This window comes from Condylostylus longicornis, unplaced genomic scaffold (assembly GCF_029603195.1).
Source record: "Condylostylus longicornis isolate FDR11 unplaced genomic scaffold, ASM2960319v2 ptg000010l, whole genome shotgun sequence".
NCBI lineage: Eukaryota > Metazoa > Arthropoda > Insecta > Diptera > Dolichopodidae > Condylostylus > Condylostylus longicornis.
The window spans coordinates 6,226,261-6,232,260 of record NW_026577979.1 but is presented as its reverse complement, the minus strand read 5'-3'; the positions used below and the strand labels follow the sequence as shown (position 1 = coordinate 6,232,260).

At 25.5% G+C, this 6,000-nt stretch overlaps 1 long non-coding RNA gene across 1 annotated transcript in view; it reads right to left on the bottom strand.

The window, feature by feature from the left end:
• Positions 1-5,007: 5,007 nt before the first annotated feature.
• The window catches only part of LOC129619148 (uncharacterized), a 133,139-nt gene continuing 132,146 nt past the window's right edge, over positions 5,008-6,000 (bottom strand). The window contains exon 4 of the long non-coding RNA XR_008697846.1: positions 5,008-5,169. This is a non-coding gene — a long non-coding RNA (uncharacterized LOC129619148). The remainder of the gene's footprint in view (positions 5,170-6,000) is intronic.

Sequence of the window (6,000 nt, the reverse complement as noted above, 5' to 3'; positions counted from 1 at the left end):
TTAAAAAAGTAGGATTCTTTCCAGATTTTAATGGCAATTGCATACGCGATTAATTAACACATATTAAGGAATTACTGAAGGATATTACTAAAATCTAATATTAAAATTTAAATGACCAAAATAGTACTTTAAAAATTCATATGAAACTCGGAGATCATTTCTTACAATGAAAACAAATTATCAAGATTTTTCGGACTCGTAATGATCTTTGAATTTTGGAGTAAAAAATATTTTAGTACTAAACGTTGATTTCGAAAGAAAATCTTCTATGACCCACCCTAATGTATACCCATACTCCTTTGTTTTGGATTAAATTTGTTTATTCCTCTTTCAGTAGATTTTGCTTCTTCTCTCTGTTTCTTGCAGAAAGAAATTACTATCGTCATCATGAGTAGGAAAAACAGAAGCATCTTTTTTTTTTTATGATCATTATCATTAAAATTATCATCATCTTTTAAAACCCATAACTATAAGATTTTGTTCTCATTCCACATTGTGTACGAACAAAACAAAAAAAAAATTCTGGTATGGCACACAAGAGTTTTTTTTAGCCTTTAGACAGTTAAAATAATTTTTTTTTTATAAAAAAACATTATAAAACTGTAATACACGCATCCCTTTCAATTTGTAACAGATGAACAAAAATGATTTTACATAAGAAATTAAAATTAATAGGTTAAATTGGAAAATTTTCTTCAAATAAGATGGAAGGGAATCTCTTAAAATATAAAAATTAATCTTTATGTAATTTGAAATGAGGAAAATGAAGTCATATGAATCGGTATACAGATGTTTTACATTGTGTAATGATTGGTTATAAGTATTTCGAGTATATTTGGTGGTATTTTAGGCATATGTATATGATAAATTCAAACTTTTTGGAGGCATTGCTTAAATTTCGATTATCTTTGAAACGATTTATTTAAACTTGGTAAAATAATAATTCTACTAAACTTAATTGCGAAATTGTGCTACTGTATTGCTAACCTTAGGATGAAGCTCCTAAAGTCTCCTTAGAATTCAACATGACATTCTAAAGTACTTCACATATTCTTTAATAAATATTTCCAATGTTTGATTTTAGTGAAAACTGAATTGTTATTTTTAATTTTCCCGAAAAATTTATAAAATTAAAATTATTTGTTTTTATAAAATGGATCACGTGCAATATCTATAAACGCAAACATTTTTTTTGGATGCAAGATTAAAAATTTCTAATTTAAAAATACAGGAAGGACTTTGTACAGGAAGAACTTATTTTTGCATTGCACAAAAAAGACGCATTGGAAAATGCTTCTTCTAAATTATTATTTTGCTGCACTTCTTTCATAAGATCTGTTTAAAAATGAGATGATATTTTTACACCTAAGGTTCACTCACAAATTGTTTCAATTTTAACAGCATCTTCCAAATGTTTACAAACCAATAAAAAGCTCAAGCCGCAATCTTAAAGAACAAAATTTTTAATTAGAAATCAAACATTTTTTTAACAACATTTTTGATTTTTGAATTTTCCCTATCTTCGAGAATGATAGGGAATTACGAATTTAAAAACACCATCTTATATTCACCATCAAAAATTCCACCATCTTACATCAATATTTCTGATAATTTCAATAAAATTTTGAATATTTTTTTTTATAGCAATTCTAAGAATTGCTAACGAAAATATTATTTTTTTTTAATCATCTATTACTATTTTTATTATTACTGTTTTATTATAATTATTATTATTTTTATTACTGACATTATATGATTACTATGATTGTCATGTTTTTCTCTCCTTTTAATATTCTTCATTTTTCTTCAACTATTTTTATTTCTATTGGTATTGAAATCGAAAAACGATTAAGGATAACATCTTGATCGTCGACATCTTGATTTTATTTTATTCTTTCGTTTCTACCCAAATATTTAATGAGATAAAAGCTAGTTTTCCCAAAAAAACTTAATTTTTTATATATTTTTTTCAATTTTGCAAAAATTCTATTCTATATAAAAAAAGGAATTTTTTCTTATTTGAGATAGGAAAGTTCTAATCATGATGAGAAAACATTTCAAAATATCATAATCTTATTTTGGTATCTAAACAAAATTTAACCCTTTATATTGGAGAAAATGGGGGCAAAAAAAAAAAATTAAAAGAATAATCAATATTATTATGAAAACTGAAATCTCATGAAAAGGATTATGAATATTTCTTATTTTTTAAATTTGGTAAGGATTTTTGAAAAATATAAAAATTCCTAGAAAGCAAAATTTGAGACAATCGATAATGAGTAATGACAACTTAATATGAGCAAATGTAAAATGGTTATGAGATAGGATAATGTTAAAATAGGAGTAACAAGGTATGAGAAAATTTAAGAATGTAGTATTAAGAACATGAGATACGGTACAGAGAGAATGTAGAAAATTTTAATTAAGTTTAAAGCTAGGATTGTGTCACATGCAAATACGATTAAATATTGTTGTTAATTTAACATAAAAGTAATATTCAGGGTAGTATAAGGTGTATATTAAGTATTCTGTATACCTGTAAGATATTTGAATAATGATTGTAGGGAAAGTAATGATCCCTTGAAGATTTCATAAACAAATTTTCGTTAAAAATAATAAAATAATTGGTGAAATAAAAATTAAAAATTAGCTGTTCCAAATTTAATTTAGGGTACCTTATAAATTTGCAATAATAACAGAGTTGATGTAAAAGAAACACGAAGTAAACTAGTTCTAAGATAATTAGCAGAAAATTGCCTGCAAAATTTTATTTAAAAAAAAAATGGAAATGGACACTTCATATAATTCAAAAAAATTGCATATTTTTGGGGGAACATTAATTTGTTTCGATAAAACGGAACTTAATTCAATTAAAATCTTAACAATTTTCAATTTTTTTGCAATATATTTTTTGTTATAAAAAGCTTGCATTCTATTTGAAATAATTCTCATTGATGATGAACTTTCGGAGAAATTTTAGGACCAAGAGAAATTTCAGAAGAGGAAAAAAGAAATGTTCTTTACCGCTCGAAAAATTTAATATCTGGCACATAATTGAAATTTAATGAAAAAAATACGAAAATTTTATCATCTATATTCGGCGAAATTATTTTTAAATATAACTTTTTCATAATGTTGAAGGCTTAATACGAGTATAACTTGAAAATAAATTAGCGTATAATTTAAAATTTTCAAAATTAAAACAAAGAAAAATTATTTTGAATAAAATTTATTTCTTTAATTCTCCAATTTCACATAGCATTAAAAATATTTATCTCTTTTAATTTATTTGAAGTTTAAGTATAAAAATGATAAAATATTAAGAGTTCTAATATAAATTTTTATAAACTTGTTTCTAGTGTATACATAATTGTAAAAATAACGAAGAGCTCTGTGAAGACAAATTATTAAAAACTCATTTCAACTCAAAAATAATTAAATATTAAAAATGTTGCATTTATCATTTCACTACAATAATAATATTATAATGTAGAAATTCTAACAATATATAAGAGATGATCAAAATGAATAAAAGAAACAACGCAGCGTGCAAATAAAGTTATAATAATTTTCCATAATTAATCTTTCTCATATTTCGCATTATAAATAATATAGAGTAATTAAATTCTACTATACATTCGTCTGTATGGCAACACAGCACAGTATTTAAAAAGAATAATTTTTTGTTCTAGCAAACATTTATAAAATATACTTTGAGAGATAATTTTGAAATGAAATCGGGAACTTAATAAAGATTTTCGCAAACTTACTTGGAAACAAGCTGAAAAATGAGAGAAGATTTACAAAAAAAAAAAAACATAAGCAGAAAAAGAAGAAGCAGTGACTCATTAAATACTAAATTACGAGTATATAATAATTTTTATTCAAACTGTTAAAAAGTTTCCAAAGCGAATAGCGAACTAAAGATAATGATAGTAAAGAAAATTTTATTTCAGAAATAAAAGATTATTAAAAATGAAATAAATAAAATATGACTAAGAATAATGACATTGATATTAATCTTGCTTCTATTAAACACATAATCTGGTTAAAAATACTCCAATCAGAGTTAAGAGTATAAGCAGTGTACGTTGTGTAAGCAATCGTAAAAAATTTATAAAGAAAGTTTTACGCGAATTTGGGTTTTATGGTATTCAAGGGAATTATGAATGAATTATACAATTTAAAAACCATTTTCTGATTTATTAATTACAATTAATTTATTTATTATCATTTTATTACAATGTTATAGTTAGTTAATGGCACGCCAACGACACAATGAATTAAGAAAAGAATTAAGAATTCAATTTAACACTAATCGGAACATAATGCAATACATTATTGTACAGAAGAAAGAAGACTATTATTAAATCAGAAAATTATTATTAAACAAAACACCAGTATTAAATACCTTTGGTTCCCTATATTAATAAAAATCACTAATTTCGTATATCAATTAGTATAGTCAAACTGTGCTATGATAATTTTGTAGCCCCAGTAGATTTAAAATTGTATGAAGAACAAAATTTAATTCATTCCCAACAATATCAACCTTTATGTATGATTAAGGTAAAATATCAATAGGTGATTAAGGTAGATTATTTTTTCAGTACAGTGTTAAATACCAACAGATCTATTGTATCTCAAAAAGCTGTTCTATTCAGCACAATCCAATAAAAATTATGATCCAACTAGAACAAAAGTTTAATTTTCTATTGGAAAATTTCATTTAAATTTCTTTGTATTTTCCTCGTGCTTTTTTAATAGCATATCGAATATTTTGCAAAAAAATATTAAATATCAAAATGAAAATTTATTTTTAAAATATCGTTTTTCTTTTATATACTTAAATTTTCTTTGACTATAATGTTTAAAATTTTAATCACGTAAAATAAAAAAAAAATTAAACAAAATTTGTTTTGAGACCACCACTTAATTTGAAAAATGAGTTTCCATTTAAAAGTTATGCATTTATAATATAAGTTTTGTCCTTGCATTCAGCAACGAAAGCAAAGTTCGCTGTCTCAAAATGTATTCTTTGTGTAGTATTAAATGCTTTGTAAGAACAGAATGGAATAAAAATTTAAAATACGTTGGTGAATTCTATCAATATTTTTTAATTCTTACCTTAAAATTGTTTTGAAGATTCTGAAGGTGACCATAATTAATCTGCAATGAAAAAATAAAGGAAAAAAATTTTAATTTAACAAGATTATAAAGTTATATTTGAAAATGTATTTCCTTTTTAAATTTAAATTTTTTATTTAATAAACTTTATTGGGTCGACGGCACGAGGAAAACCGTGCGGGACAGCAAAAAAAATGTGGTTAAAATACTGCCTTAGAAAATCAGACTGGCTTCTGGCGATGTCTCGCAAGGACGTTACGTGCCTGACGATAGTCTACACGGGACATTGTGTGTTCGGGGAGAATGCGGGATTGGCTGGGGATTGTTATGCGGGATTGGCTTTTCAACACAACATGTCGCAGCTATTAAGAAATTGACAAGAAACAGACCACTTTTCACTATATCTGCGGGTGTCCCACTCTGGGCATAACAACAGTAGTCACATAGGACAAAGCATGTCTAGGGAGGTTAGATGAGATATCCAAAACTGGCATCGGAACTTATATAGATTGCGCAAGAGAACGTGGTGGCTTAGATAGGCCACCTGTAATCGTATGTTTAATGACGGCCTAGAGATCACGGGGTGACGGCCTAGTAACCAAACCTTATTGGGTTCTAAATAAACTACATATTTGACACTCTAATGTTTTCTTAGAACGCTTCCTGGAGTAAAAGAGGGTTTAAATGTTTGACGGTTGAAATAAGAGCTTAAGTAATAGGGAAATATTCTGTAAATTTTTTTTTTGAAATTTCCAAAAAGAAAATTGGAAAATTTTAAAATCTCCGTATCTCCAAAATCGTTGATATTCGGAATCCACTTCTAAGCAAAAGTTTTATCAATTTTTGATCCATTAATCAATAATTTAATATTGT